At 34.4% G+C, this 17,127-nt stretch overlaps 1 long non-coding RNA gene across 1 annotated transcript in view; it reads left to right on the top strand.

Moving 5' to 3' along the window:
• Nucleotides 1-14,593, top strand: part of LOC144371693 (uncharacterized) — a 177,511-nt gene extending 162,918 nt beyond the window's left edge. Inside the window, exon 3 of the long non-coding RNA XR_013431690.1 lies at nucleotides 14,473-14,593. This is a non-coding gene — a long non-coding RNA (uncharacterized LOC144371693). The remainder of the gene's footprint in view (nucleotides 1-14,472) is intronic.
• The last annotated feature ends 2,534 nt before the right edge of the window (nucleotides 14,594-17,127 follow it).

The raw sequence follows: 17,127 nt of genomic DNA on the forward strand, positions 1-17,127 counted from the left end.
AGAGAGAGAGAGAGAGAGAGAGAGAAGGGACATTAATTACTAGTACCAGAAATGAAAGAGGAGGCATTACTACAGAACCTGTGGACATAAAAAAGATAATAAAGAAATATTATGAATAACTTTATGCTCACAAATCTGAAAATCTAGATGAAATGAAACAATTGCTTAAAAGACTTAATTTGTCAACTCACCAGAAGAAAAGACAATCTGAATAGACTTATGTCTATGAAAGAAATTGAATTAATATGAATTACCTGCTCAAGCAAAAGCATCTGGCACTTATGGATTCCCTGGGGAATTCTACTAAACATTTAAGGAAGAAAGTATACCAATTCTCTACATATCTTCCAGGGGGAAAAATTAAAAGGAATACATCTGTATTCATTCTGTCATTATTCCCCTAATGCGAAAACCTGAAAAAAAATGTATAAGAAAACAAAATTTCAAACCAAAGTAGGAAGACTGACACCATTTGACCTTAAGACTTACTATGCAGCTACAGTAAACAAGACAGTTTAATATTAGTGAAAGAACAGAAAAAATAGATCAGTAGAACAGAATAGAGAGCCCAGAAATGTTTCCATCTAAATATAGGCAACTGATGTTTGACAAAGACCTAAGACAATATCATGGGGCAGAGATCATGTTTTCAACAAACATTATTGGAACAATTAGATATACACATGCAGAATAATGAGTTTAGAAACAGATTTTGCATTTTTTACAAAAATTAGCTCACAATGGATCATAGAACTTAATGTAAATATAAAAGTATAAAACTCCTAAAAGATAACAGTAGGACACCTAGATGACCTTGGATATTGCAATATCTTTTTAGATACAGCATCAAAGCCATGATCCATGAAAGAAATAATTGATAAACTGGAGTTCATTAAAATTTAAACTTTTGCTCTGCAGAAGATAATTTCAAAAGATTTAGAATATATGCAACAGGCTGGGCAAAAGTATTTTCAAGAGGCACATCTGATAAAGGACACAAAGAACACTTGAAATGGTAATAAAAAGCCAAGAAATGCAATTAACACGATATGCAAAAGACCTAAACAAACAACTCACCAAAGAAGATATACAGATGACAAGTTAGCATATAAAGATTTCAACATGGTATGTCTTTAGGGAAATTCAAATTAAAACAGGAATGAAACAATACTGTATACTTATTAAAATAGTCCAAATGCTGGTGAGGAAGTGGAGCAACAGGAATTCTCATTCATTGCTGTGGGCAAGATGACACAGCCACTTTGGAAGACAATTTGGCAGTTTATTACAAAACTAGCTATACTCTTAATATATGATCCAGCAATTACACTCTTTAGTTAGGTGAAATGAAAGTTACACAAAACAGAAGACATTCACACTAATGTTTATATCAACTTTGTTTATAATTGCCCACATTTGGAAGCATCCGTATTGTCCTTCAGTAAGTGTCTAGATAAGCAAAGTATATCCAGACAAAGGGATATTATTCATTGCTAAAGGGAAATGAGTTTTTAAGCTATGGAAAGACATGAAGGAAATTTACATCCATACTACTAAGTGAAAGATTACAATCTGAAAAGTTTACATATGATTCTAGCCATATGATATTCTGGAAAACTAAAACTATGGAGATAGTAAAAAGATCAGTGGTTTTCAGAAGCTGCTGGTAGTAGGGTTAATGAACAGAATGAACAGGCAAGTACAGAGGGTTTTTAGGGCAGTCAAACTATTCTGCATGATACTACAATGGTATATACATTTGTCCAAACCCATAAAATGTTCAACACTGAGAGTGTAAATAATGGACTTTAGTTCATAATGATGTGTCACTGTTGATATTTCGCATCACTCATATACAAGATATTGATAATGGAGGAGGTTGTATATGTGACGGGGAGGTGGTATATGGGAATTCTCTGTACATTATGCTCAATTTTTCTCCAAAACTAAAACTACTCTATAAAGTCTATTAATTTAATTGTACATATTTCTTCTTTAAAATATGAAGACATGTCTAAAAATGAGAAAATGAAAATTACCCATCAGGCCATTTGTTATTATTTTTTATGAATAACTAACCAATCTGTTCCTTTTTATTGTTCCTCTTCCTCTTAACTCCCCCCCCACACACACAAACACACAATCTAAGCATCTTAGTGGCTTCATACAATAAAACCTTTTTTCCCCACTTTGCCCATGCTATATATCCAACATCCAACACATGCATCCAGTGAGTCTCTATTCATTATAATCACTTAAGAGCCCAGGTTGATACATGCTTCCATGATGGTCAAGGCAGGAAAAATGCGTGTGTCAGATTGAGCACTGTCCTTTAAACATTCCACTCACACTTCACTTGCCCATTTATGCCATATGGCCATGCCCAACTTTAAAGGGAATGGGGACCTACCATGCCCTTGGGAAAGCATAATAATATTTATGAATAGTTCTAATGATTACCAGAAACATGCATATTAAAATAATGTAATATTCTAAAAACTGTTATTCAGCTTGCTTTTGAACTCAGTGTATTTTAAAAATAAAATGTTTTAAAAACTTTTACATGCCATTAAATCTTCTCCTGCAAGGTGATACACACACACACACACACACACACACACACACACACACACGCATATATTTTTACATGTATATAAATATATATGCATGCTTTAAATATATAGATACATGTATATATTAATATATATGTGTATGTTTGTGCACATGTGTATATGCATGTGGGTATATATACATACAAAATTATACATATATGTACATATATATGTATATATACACACAGACATACATATACACATAAAACTTTTTCTATGGTGCTGGAAAGTGAACCCAAGTCCTCACATATGCTAGGTAAGTATTCTACCACTGAACCACATTCCCATCTCTACAACAATTTATTTAATAAATCCTTTACTATTGGCTATTTAAGCTGGTTTCAACATTTCACTATTGCAAGCTGTACTGCAATGAGGAATCATTGACATATAACTTTATTCTAATTTGTGATTCTTCCTACAGAATTGATTCCTAGATATGGTGTTGCAGAGTCAAAAGATATGCAAAATATTAATTATCAGCTGCTTATTGTTAAAATTTCCCGAAAAATTTTTTTAAATAATTTTTTTACTCTTATAAGCAAAATGTGATAGTTTGCATTTCCTTGAATCTCACCAACTCTGGCTGCTATTCAAATTTTTAAACTAATTTTCTCAATAACAATCACATAGGTTTTACTTGTATTTTTTTATTGTTTTGTGGTAAGATTGAGCATTTTTATATGCTTTTTGGCTATTCTTATTTTGTGAATTGCCTTTTTGTGCCATTTCTAACTTGTTTTTGTAATGACAAACCATTATCAATACTTCGTTGCTGTGCAACCCCCCACTCACTCTTTTCTCTTTCCCTTTTGAGCTTAAAAACCTTAATAGTAACTAAGGCAGGAAAACATGTTAGGTAGTTGGACTCTAAAATAATAGCAGTGATCATCCTGAAAACCTCAACAATAGCTTTTATTAACTGTATTGTAAATTCTGAGTGCATATCAGGATATAGAGAATTTTTTAATGAATGCTTTTCTTTTTTCTTTTTTCTAATTTTTTTCAGTTGTAGATGAACACAATACCTTCATTTTATTTACTTATTTTTATGTGGTACTTAGGATTAAACCTAGTGCTTCATACATGCCAGGCAAGTGCTCTACCACTGAGCTACAACCCCAGCCCCTCATGAATGCTTTTCTAGGTATATGAAGTCCTTTATCCTGAGGGAAAGACTTGCATTCTCTGTGAATGGTGCTATCTGGAGTTGTGCAGTGTGCTTGACTTGCCAAAGGATTAAAGATCCAGGTACCTGAGTAGTTCATGACCACTAGCTCTGATTCTGGTACTCTCATTTCTGCTCCCCCTACTAATCATCAACTAAATTATATATATATTTTTTTACCACAAAGGCATAAGTTAGCATGGGTGAGTGACTGCTTGTTCTTAAAAAGTTAGTAATAAAATCATTGATTCAAGTAAAGTCTGATATAAAATCTTAATGTGTGTGTGTGTGTGTATGTGTATAATATGAATGTAAAGATGCTCCAATTAAAGCAGTTATGTACTTTTGGTCTCCCCTCATGCTCCCTGCACAACTCTATGGAGCTTCAAGATACTATGAAACACTGAATACCATTGATCTAATGAAATGGGCACTGGGCTTGAAATGAGAAGCAGAACTAACTGGTTGTGGGACCTTATATGTACTGCCTAATATTTCTAAATCTTACTTTCTGAATGTGTAAAGTGGGGTAAATATAAAATTGATAGTTATATATTGAGCTCTTACTTTGTATAAAATCACCCTACCATATGGTAGGAAGGATTCAAATCATGGAAGATCCAGTCCTTGCCCTTAAGAGATTTTAAGTTCACTTGATAGCCATTCTATTTGTCTTCTAAAATACCCATGAGATTTGATAAAATAGAAGGTGCAAATAGAATTCTATGACAATGTGAAAATACTTGGGAGAAGTATAAATATCACACAAATGCAAAATAATATGTTACATATTGAACTATTAAGATTTTATTGGATGTGTCAAAAAGTCAGAGATTCCTAAAAGGTTGAATAAAGCTGCTTTATAGAAATTGATCTAATCAATTGAGAAATGGTGTTGACATTCCATGTTCTTCCTGCTTTCTCAATGCACACTGGAATTTTAGAATCATGAGAGTGCTTCATATCTGGAAACCACTGTCAAGTCATGAGACCTTGCATAAAACTTAATTAACTCTTGGGCAAGGGAAGTCCCTGAGGAAATTTTCCAGGATTCTGAGACTGGGTTTGGGATGAAGGAACAGCTATCTCAGTAGGATTGAAGCCACAGTCAAAACTGAATTGGTATGTTGTTAATGTGTATTTGAAGTTTAGAAAACAATGCATGACAGTAGGTCCTCAAGGGTTAGAAAGCAGGTAGATACATTTGGGAGACTTGCATAGTAGTAGGAGTATAAACAATGACTGGAGATAAAGAGAAGAGATCTGAATCTAAGAATATTGGGGCCCTCATATGAAGAATCAGGATGAATTTGGAAGTAGGAAACAAAGTAGAAGCCCAGGCTAACTGGAAGAGACCTTTGGGTTCTCATAGTCTTTCTGGATATAAAGTTAAACACATAGGGAGAGTACAAGCATATTAAGCTGTGTGTGGTGGTACATACCTGTAATCCCAGCAATTTGGGGGACTGAGGCAGGAGGATTCCAAGTTTGAGGCTAGCCTGTGCAACTTAGTGAGATCCTTGGCAAGTGGAAACTTGCCTCAAAATAAAAAAAAATTTAAAAAGGCTGGGATTGTAGTTCAACGGTAGAGCACCCCCTGGGTTCAATCCCAGTTTAAATAAAAAACAAGCAACCATGGATGTTGTATTATTTCTCTATTGTAATACACATGAGGTAGTAACCAAATCAGGAAGATGAATAAACAGAGCAGGTTGCTGTAGGAACTCCCTAGAAATAAACTTTCATGTACCTTGTCCATGCCAGGATAAATTTTAAGGAAGATTTTAATTTGCAGTTTATTGTTGCTGTTTTAGTCACCTGTTTGTCACTGTGACCAAAAAGAACTGACAAGAAAATTTTAGAGGAAAAAATGTTTATTTGGCACTCATAGTTTCAGAGGTCTCAGACCATAACCATAGATAGCTGAGTCCATTGCTCTGGGTTTGAGGTGAGGTCAAACATCTTGGAGGAAGAGTGTGGTGAGGAAAGCAGCTCGTGGTGTGGCCACTAAGAAGGAGAGAGAAAGAGTTTTGCTCAACAGGTACAAAATATAAACCCCAAAGGCATGCCCTCAAGGAACCAGCTCCTCCAGCCACACCCTACCTGGCTACAATTACCACCCAGTTAATCCCTACGAGAGGATTAATGCATTGGTTAGGTTAAGACTCTCATAGCCCAATCATTTCACCTCTGAATTTTCTTGCAGTGTCTCAGGTAGCTTTGGGGGAACACCTCACTGCTAAACCATAACAGTTGCTTTTCCTGTACTCTGTAGCACAAGATACAATATATTAGGAGGAAGGAGATTTATGACTTAAAATGTTCCCCACATAGGAATCTGTTGTTGCTTTTAAAAACAAAAGGCAATTCAATTCTTTAGGGTATGATTATGATAATGCTGCATTGTTTTCTCTGTGATCAAGAGCTATTAGGGTGAAAGCTTTCTAAATTGAGAGTTCTCTTTAATTTCACAATTCAGGATGGAGGATGAATTAAACTGTGTTAGAGTTGATAGGAAGAAAACAGCTGGGTTAGAGATTTTTTTCAAGACAAGTGGGAAGTATTGGTAATTTGGTCTAGGATTATGGTGATGGAAATAATGTGAAGTAGGATCTATTGGAGACATAGCTAGCAATAAAATGAGCAGAATTTAGTGAAGGTTTGGATACACATGCAGTGTGAGGAAGGTATGTTGGGTAGCTGTTGAGAGCCACAGCCCAAGGGGCCCCAGCAAACTTCCAGCTGCCAGCAAACTTCCAGCTGCCAGCTGATGATTGGCTCACAGCGGCCCCAGCAAACTTCTAGCTGCCCACTGATTGGTTTCTCTGCGGTGATGCTCATTGGGCTGTTTCCCTGCCCTTTCAGACCACGGAGCTGCTCATTGGAGGACTTTTTTGGCTCCGCCCATGCGACCCAGCCAATCAGCCTCAAGAGCAGGAGGAGTGGGGGAGGTGGAGAGGCTTGTGGGAAGCCAGTGGTGGCAGTTGGGCTCTGAAGGTTTTTCCTGAGGAGCTGGTGTGGTGTGTCGTGTGTTTTCTAAAAATAAAGTTCGTTTCTGCTTGACAAGTGGCTTGTGAATTGTGCCCAGCCAGACTGCAGCAGGTAGCAATATCAAGTGAGGGAGAGGGACATATTAAAGAGAAGTCCTGGGCTTATGCCTTGCATGTATTGATGTCCAATGATGCCATTAACAAGGAAATGGGACACCGGAAGCAATTATTTTGGTGATAGAAAATTCCAAGTTTAGTTTTGAACATATTGAATTTGCAGTGCTTTTGAGACTTCAAGAGGAAATGTTGAGTAGGAAATCTGAAGTTCAGGGAAGAGGTCTGTGCTGGAAACATAGAAATTAGGTGAGTCATTTATGAATCACAGTGTACATTGTATTCTGTAATTTGCTTTTCATTCTTAATATGTCACATACATCCTCAATTCAATGTATATAGATTACTCTCATTTAGTAACCAAGTAGCATTCAACAGTAGGCAAAATGCATGGTAATTTATTTAATCATACCCTCATCAATGAACATTCAGGTTGTCTTGAAGAGGATTTTTTTAAACTATTATAAATGCTACAATGAATAATTCACACACATATCTTGATATACTGGTGCTTTTACACCTGTTAGATAAGCTCTCAGAAGTGAGATTACTGTGTCAAAATTTATACACATTTTAATTTTATTAAGTATTTCCAGATTATCATTACAATACAATGGTTGAGAGCATGGGCTTCAGAATAACAGTTTCAGGGTTCAAAGATTAACTTCACCTGTGTAACCTTGGACAAATTATTTAACCACCTCTGTTTTACTCAGTCTCCTTATCTATAATTACTAAACACTTATATGTTTGTTGTGAAAATTAAATAAGATGGTAAATTATTTTTAAAATATTTTTTAGTTGTTGATAGACCTTTATTTTATTTATTTGTATGTGGTGCTGATAATTGAACCCAGTGCCTCACACATGCTAGGCAAGCGCGCTACCCCTGAGCCACAACCTCAGCCCCTGAGATGGTAATTTATATCAGGTGCTTAGAAATCCTGACATACAATAAACTCAGTAAATGACATTTGTTATTATTTTTAAAACACAGTATTTATTTATAGTTCTACCCACAGTGTCAGATAATACCTATTTACCCACAGACTCAACAACATTGTTATCAATTAAAAAACAATCTTGCCATGACTTCTAGTTCTGACCATAAAAGTAGGAATTATAAAGCTTATTCTCCTACCATGGTTACGGGAGCCCCCAGCTGGGGGTTTGGCTGTGGGGTGTCCCAACAGGTTGAATTCGGTCACCTGTCCACATCAGTAGTAGGAGAAAAACAATATAAAAAGAAAAATGAGTTTATTCACAGTTAGGCTAACCAGAAAGGCAGCTTGTGGTCCCAGTAACATGAACAACTATAAAAACTTGACAAAATATATAAAACTATTTGAGGCACTTGATAGCAATAAAAGTTGGACTGTAATCTTTGAGAAAGAGGAAGTGTACAATTGAAGTCTAACATTCACCCAAATATTCTTGTTGGCTATAGATCCCAGGGTTGGAGAGCCTAAACAAAATGGTGGCCTCATTGGGCAGAAGAGACAGAGATCACAGGTTGGGGACTACTAAGGTGGCTGGAACTTGTAAGCATATTGCCATAGAGATTGGAACCATGGAGAGTGAACCTCAGGAGCCTGTGAGTTGTCATAATAACTCTTACCATATACCAAGTTATGGCCTAAGTACTTTTGGCTTCAATTTAATTCTCACAGTAATCATAAGAAATAGGTTTATTAGAAGTAGGCTTATTATATTCTAAATTTTACTGATGTAGGTTTATTGTTATTCCTTTTAGTAGAGGGAGGAAAAAATGGAGGAACTTGGAGACTAAGTCACTTTCCTAAAGTCACCCAGCTTACTGTGGTGAACTTGGATTTGAACCCAGGCAGAAGCTTACTATAGTGTACTTTCCGGGAAAGCAGGTACTAGTTTATCTTACATCTTTTAACTCATAGAACTCTAATTCTCGGTTTTAAATTTTTTTTAGTTGTTGAAAGACATTTATTTTATTTATTTATTTTATGTGATACTGAGGATCAAACCCAGTGCCTCACACATGCTAGGCAAGCACTCTACCACTGAGTCCCAGCCCCAGCCCTCTAATTCTCATTTTAAACTTGAAGAACTTGAGGTAAAAGAGATTAATTAACATCATAGCTAGAAAATACTGGATTACAAATTCAAACCCAGGAGGTTAGGTTCTTTCTAATGCTTTTTGCCTTTAAACATCATATCATCTCTATTTTATTCTTTGAGGTTTTTATCTGGAGTGGCTACAGTATTTAGTTTCTTGTGATTATTATTTTATGGCCTAGTTATATGGATGTTCTTCTTACATTTTGTTTGTGTATCTATTAGCTGATGGATATTTTGGTTGTTTCACTTTTTGGCTAGTGTGAATAATGGCTATATAAACATAAATGTACAAATAGCTGTTTGAGACCCTGATTTCAATTCTTTTGGTTATATGCATAAAGGTGGAATTGATGGATTGTATGGTAATTGCATTTTTAATTTTTTTTTGAGGACTATCATACATTCTCCATTGGGGCTGTTATTTTCTGTTTTTTAAAAATAGTAGCCACACTAATTGGTATGAGGTGCTATCTGCTTGGGTTGTGTGTTCTCCTGAAGATTAATGATGCTGAATATCTTTTCATATGCATATTGGTCATCCGTATATTTTCTTTAGAGAAATGACTTTTCAAATCCTTTTCTCATTTTTAAAATTTGGTTGTTTTTACTGTCATTGTTATTTAGTGTTAACAGTTCTGTATATATTTTGGATATTAATTTCTTGGGGGATATGATTTGTAAGTATATTTTCAAATTTAATAGCTTTCCATTTTGATCTGTTGATAGTGTCTTTGGATACACAATAACTCTTAATATTTATATAATCAAATTTGTCCATTTTTGCTTTTTTAGTTTGGGTATTTGGTGTCATATCTAAGAAATTATTGTCAAATCCAGTGTCATGAAGATTTTGATCTTTTATTTCTTTTTTTGAAGGGCTTATTATTGCTATATGATTTTAAGCAGATGATGTTTAATTATCAGTATATTACAAACATAAAAGAGTTAACTAAATATTATCAATAGATCATTAACATATACTATGGAAGGCTAACATTATAAGACATTCTATTATTATAAATTTTTCTTCTTAGTATTAAAAATACTTGTTTCTTATTTTCTTCTTTATTGGTTCATTTTTCTTTTTTCTTATAATCATTAGGACATATGAATTATACAAAATCGGTTTATTGTGACATTTTTATACATACACGTAATATGCTTTGAACATATCTACCTTCCATATTGCCCTCTTTTACACTTCCCCTTCTCCTTAGTCTTCTTACCCTTCCCTGATATTAACCTGATTTCTTCTCAATGTTTAAACTCTTATATTTACGTCGTTGGTCAATTTTGGGTTGATTTTTGAATATAGTAGTCTGACTTCATCTCTATATTATTTTTCATGTGACTATCCAGTTTTCCCAGCATCTTCCGTTAAATAGACTCTCTTTTCCACATTGAATGGTCTTAGAATTCTTGTTCACAATCATTTGATCATATATGTGAGGATTTATTCTGCATTCTCTATTTTATTCCATTGATTTATGTCTGTCTTTATGCCAGAATTTCACTGGTTTAATTGTGGCTACTTTATAGTAAATTTTAAAATTATGAAATACAAGTCCTCCAACTTTATTCTTTTTTTCAAGCCTGTTTTGGTTATTCCAGGTACCTTGAAATCTTTTTTTTTTTTTTTTTGCTATAATTGGTCTCCATCCTTGGCTCCTGACATAAGAGCTTCTAAAACCTTTGGAAATCTCCAGAATGATGAAATTGTGTCTTTGTATACTAATGAGATGATTGGTAGTTTGGCCTTTGGTTTGCTTTGAGAAGGGAGTTGTTTGACATAGGATCTGACCATGTGAAGGTTGTAACTTTTAGCCCCACTTCCTGACCTGGGGGCAGGAGGTTAGAGGGACTAGAGATCAGCTCAATCACCAGTGGCCAGTGATTTAATCAATCACACTTACATAATGGAATCTTCTTTTAAAATGTGAAAAAAACAGGATCTGGAGATTTTCAAGATTAGTAAATGCTGAGAGGATGGTAGACTCCAAACTTCACAGGGCCATAGGTTTGTGTGCTGGAGACCCTTCTGGAGCTCATCCTATGTACCCTTTCATTTGACTGTTCATGTATCCTTTCTAATATATTTTTTCATAAACTGGAAATAGTCAAGTGTTTCCCTGAGTTTTATGAGCTGTTATAGAAAATCATTGAACCTGAGAAAAAGGGTAATTGAAACCCCTGATTTGTAGCCATGCCAAATAGAAGATGAGGAACTTGGGGACACACTACTTGAAATTGGTGTTTACAGTGGGTGGAGTAGCCTAGTAGGCTGAGACTTATGTAGGGTCTGATATTAACTCTGGGTAGCTAGTGCCAGAATTTAATTGAATCATTAGACATGTAGTTGATGTCTGCAGAGAACTGGAGATTTGTTGGGTGTGTGTACAACACACATTTGGTATTGGAAGTGTTGTGAGTAGAAAAGCAGTTTTTTTCTTGACTGTTTATTTTTGTCTCCTTTAATCTCTCTCAGCAATGCTTTGTAGTTTTTATTTGTACAAGCCTTTCCCCTTTTTGGTTAAGCATCTTAAAGGGAAAACTTTCAACTTTACCAGTGAGTATGATAGCTGAGGGCTTGTCATATATGGCCTTTATTATATTGAGGTGTATACTTTCTATACCTAATTTGTTGAGAGTTTTAATCATGAAAAATGTTATGATTTGTAAAATGTTTTTCTACTTTCACTGAGGTGATAATGTGATTTTTTGTTCTTCGTTTTGTTAATAAGGTACATCATATTTTTGAATCTGTATATTATTGATCTTCCTTGTATCCTAGAGATAAACTCCACTTGATCATGGTGAATGATCCTTTTAATGTGTCATGGAATTTTGTTTGGTATTATTTGTTGAGGATTTTTTGCATTTATCTTCATCAGTGTATTACATTGTAATTTTATTTTCTTATAATATCCTTGTATAGCTTTGATATTAGAGGAATACTGGCCCTGTGAAATGAGTTTGAAAATATTTCCTCCCCTTCAATTTTTAGAGGAATTTGAGAAGGGTCAGTAATATTATTTTAATTTTTTTGTAGAATTTAGCTGTGAAGGCATAAGGCCCTGGGCTTTTCTTTGAACCATAAAAGACACTGCATAGCCAAAGCAATCATGAACAAAAAGGAAAAAAAGCTGGATGCATCACACTGCCTGATTTCAAAATATGTTATAAAATTAAAGTGATCAAAACAACATTGTACTAGAATAAACACAGGAGTAAACACACTCAATTATGATCAATTGATTATCAACAAAGGTGCCCCAAACATACATTGGAGTAAGAACAGCCTCTTCAATGAATGGTGCTGAGAAAACAGGATATCTACACACTGGAGGCTAAAATCAGACTTGATATACACAAAGCCAACTCAAAGCAGATCAAAGACATAAACTATAGAAACTAAAACAGAATATAGTGAAAATCTCCATGACTTTGGTCTCCAAATTATTGGGCAATTATTTCTTGGATACCAATCCCAAAGCACAAGAAATAAAAGCAAAAAATATACAAATGAGATTGTGTCAGATTAACCCACTTTGGTGCAGCAAAGGAAACAGTCAATCAACAGAGTGAAAAGAAACGCCAGAGATTGAAAGAAAATATTTGTAAACCATATATTTGGTAAGGGGCTAATATCCCTAAAATATAAGGAACTCAAAGTACTCAAGAAAACAAGTTAGCCACTTAAAAATGGACAAAGGAACTGAACAGAGATTTATCAAAAGAGGACGTATAAATGGCCAACATATATACGAAAAATGCTTCAACATTACTAATAATCAGGGAAATGCAAATCAAAACTACAATGAGATACCATCTCACACCTATCAGAATGGTTATTTTAAAAAGATGAAAGGTAATAACTGTTAACAATAATGTGGACAAAGAGAACCCTGGTATGCTATTGGTGGGAATGTAAATTAGTACGGCCATTGAGGAAAACAGTGTGGAAGTTGTTTAAAAAGTTAAAAATGGAACTACCATGCAATCCAGCCACACCATATCCAAAGGAAAGGAAATCAGTATGTTTAAAAAAATCTCATTTCCATGTTTTCTGCAGCACTATTTGAAATATCCAAAATATGAAGTTAATGTAAGTGTCCAATCATGAATGAATACATAAAGTGTGGAATATATATACAATGAAATATTATTTTGCAATTAAAAGAATATAATCCTGTCATTTGTTGCAACACAGATGAGCCTGGAGGACATTATATTTAGTGAAGTAAGCCAGGCACAGAAAGAAAGCATGATCTCACTCATATGTGGAAACTAAAAGTCACACTCATAGAAATAGAAAATAGAGTGGTCATTTCTAGAAGCTGGATAAAGGAATAGGGGATGGAAAAATGTTGGTCAAAGTGTACATAGTTTCAGTTAAATAAAAGGAATGAATTCTGACCATCTACTGCATAGAATGTTGACTATGGTAAATGAAAATATACTGTATATTTCAAGATAACTAAAACAGAATTTTAAACATTCTCATCACACACATACATAAAAGACTGATAAAGTGGTAGACATGGTAGTGGTAGTAATCCATCATTAACTTTTAAACATTATTCCACAATGTGTGTGTGTGTGTGTGTGTGTTTGTGTGTGTGTCTAGTGTGTGTTTGTGTGTGTTTGTGTGTGTGTCTATCACATTGTACTCCAGAAATATATACAAATTTATATCTAGCATGTGATAATATTTTCCTTTACAAGATGTAAATCATAGCTCAATACACTTTTCTTAGTATTTATATTACAGTTTATTTTGATATTATTATTCATTTATATTTCAACTACAAATTTTTAATAATGATAGCTTATACACTCTTTTGTGTACATTTTATCTTTCTTTATCTTGAGTTCTTTGATGTACTATAATTTTTTGAAAAAATCTTTCAGTAGTTTACTTAAAATGAACATCTAAGTGGTATACTTTCTGAACTCATTTTTATAAATATATTTTACTCTCATATATGTATATTTAAGCTATTTTTTACCCCAAATCTATATATTTATGCATTTGTGTGTGTGTTTGATCTATGTATGTATGTATGTATGTATGTATCTATCTATCTATCTATCTATCGTATCATCTATCAATGTCCTCCAGTTTCCAATGTTGAAGAAGAGAAGTTAAATGCTAGTCTAATTCTTTTTTCTTTACAAATAACCTGTTTTGTCTGTATGTATGTCACTAAGATTTTCCTTTTTTGTAGCTCAGACATTTCAACAGGCTTTCTGGGTGTATGACATTCACTCCTTCCTTGACCCCCTCCATATGTCTTACAGAAAAAAGACACCAGGCACCTGATGTGTCCTCTGGAGAAGTGTCAGCCTCAGATGCAATTAAGATTCTCAATGGCTTTTTCACCAGCACACCATACTTATTTAAATTAAGCAGTCCTCAAACAGTGGCTAGTCATTACAATCACCTTGAGGCTTTATAAAAAATACTGATTATTTTCCTCCCTCTTTCTTCCAGGCTAATTGGGTCAGAATTTCTGGTGGTAGAAGCTGGGCACTCAGGCCACATTTTCTGAATTGTTTGCTTGATGGTTTCCTCTGCTAGATATCCATTGTATTGCTGCTCTCCCAGGTAAGAGGCCAATAAAGCTCTGCTGAGTGAACCAATTAAGACAATTTAATTTTAAATTACAATAATTAGTTATTTGAATATGTGATATTTGTGCATTATGTAAAATCCTAAACTCTCAATGTACAGTATTTACAGCAAGTTCACCTCTCAACCCTTTTTCTGAGCCAACCACTTATTACCAGTTTCTTTGTATATTCTTCCAGAAATGTTCTATTCACATTCAAGCATATGGTATAAATCAGTCTCTTGGTGATAATTATTAAATTATTCTGACAAAGAATATGAACTGTCCTTGTATTCCTGGACTTAGTTCTATTGAATCATGATAGTTTATTCTTTTAAGGTGCTATAGGATTCTATCTGTTATCTAATATGACATTTTTGCATAATATTTCCATAGCTATCTGTGAATGAGACCCATGTTTATTTGCTTCAATTTTCAGTTTTTTAAAATTAAAATTTGGTTAGGATTGATAAAGGACTAAGGTATTACCACCTCATGGTCATGTATGTATTCAAATTATAGCTTTTTGGAAAATGATGTTCTAATTTACAGTTTATCTAAGTGTTTTTGCTGTGAATTTCAATTGCTTTTAGAACTTTAAAAAATTTTGCAGGTGTCCAGGCCTGGATTGAGAGCAGGGTTCCACAAAATGTGGCCTCTGGGCAAGTATAAACTTTGACTTGTTTCTGTAAATAAAGTTTTATAGGAAAACAGACATCATTTCATTTATGTATTGTCTATGATTAATTTCACAGTACAACACAGAATCAAGAAGTTGTAACAGAGTCCACATGGTGAGAAAATCTAAAATACTTACTACTTTGACATTTAGAAAATATGTACCTATGGAATGCTATGTACCTATGGAATCAAAATCTCTGGTAGTAGGATGTGAGCATATGCATTGTCACAACAACAACATATAAGCTGGTCCTTACTTCCACTAAAGTTTAAGAATCAATGTTCTAACATAAAGTCCAATACCTAGATGATTGTCAGTTTCTTCCCATGTTAGAATTCCTTTCTCTTTCTTTGCCTACTATCTTGACATATATTTAAAATTCTAACCCTTTGGTTAGGGCTCTATGAATTTCTACCAGATCCCTCTGTCATTGTATTCCCTTCACCAGCCCCTAACCAAAGCCATAAGACCAATGAATAAATGTTTATAGAAAAAATGACTTTTCTAACCTACTTTAAATGTTTTAGTCTGTATTTTGTTTCATATATGCTTATCTGTATATAGGCATGAATTCTGGCTCACAAATTTACATGTATAGAAAATAAAACTTTAATTTTATGCAAAAGTTCAACTTAGAATCTTCATTCCAACATAATCTGGAAACTTAATAGTTTAGGGATATTACACTTTTCCTTCAAATTGTATCTAAGTTATGAGGGGTAAAGTGGAGAATTTATTTATTTATTGAACTTGGGATTGGATCCAAGGGTGCTTTGCCACTGAGTCACATGCTTAGCACTTTTTATTTTTTATTTTGAGATAGTCTCTCACTAAGTTGCTGAGACTGGTCTTGAACTTGCAATCTTCCTGCCTCAGCCCCCAGAGTCACTGAAATTACAGGTGTGCATCACCACACCCAGGATAAATAAAGACTTTATATAGTGCCAAGATATGAAGGAGTAATTTATTATATCCTTATATTATCTGTTCAAGTAGGCATCTGATGAGCTTTCCAAGGCTCCATGTGAGCCTATATCAAGAGTCCAGAGACACCATCAGGGGAAATACTCATTATTATCTTCATGGCTCCTTTAGGTTGCTTTTCTTCTTGCTATTTTCATGACTCTCTTGGGTATCACTCAGCTGTTCCTGCACTGTGATGAAGTATAGTAAATTTCTGTGATGCTGTCTGTGGCCTCTTCTGCCCAAATCTATGTAAGGATCATTTTGTCTCTGGTGTACCTTATTATCTCCTGAGGTCTGTACCAGAAAATGGAGCCCAAATTCTCTAATTCTTGGAAATAAAAAACCTATTTGTTTTTTATTTCTGATCCTCTCTGTGGGATAATTTGACATTTATATTCTCATTGCTTTTTCCTAACTCTCCTTGGTTCTCTCATTCTGGGGAAATCTTTTTGGTTCTTGTGGGAGATCATTGGGGTAATCTTTGTCTTCTCACAAATATCATTTATGTTGTGAGCCCTTTGCTAGGCATTTGAAGCCTAAATGCCAATATGAGAAGCCTTTTGCTCCCTACTGCTTTATGCTGTTTCTGCTGTCTGCTGTCTGCCAAAGCAAAATGAGCACAGAATTGTTTAGCTGTTCAATGAAGGGAAGGACAAGGATAAAAAGGAACTCTCAGGAAGAAATGGTTGTATTTAAAAAATATTATCCTGCAAAAAGGTACATCACTATCACTTAATAACCACAAATTAGCATATATATGCTTTGTCATTGTTTTATCCCTTCTAGTATGTTCTTTTGTCTTTCCCAGTTAGGTCCCTAAAGAACTTAAAACACTCTCTTTCAATTTATCAACAATTATTTATTAAGCACCTATTCTAGGCTTAGCTAT

This window comes from Ictidomys tridecemlineatus, chromosome X (assembly GCF_052094955.1).
Source record: "Ictidomys tridecemlineatus isolate mIctTri1 chromosome X, mIctTri1.hap1, whole genome shotgun sequence".
Taxonomy (NCBI): Eukaryota; Metazoa; Chordata; class Mammalia; order Rodentia; family Sciuridae; genus Ictidomys; species Ictidomys tridecemlineatus.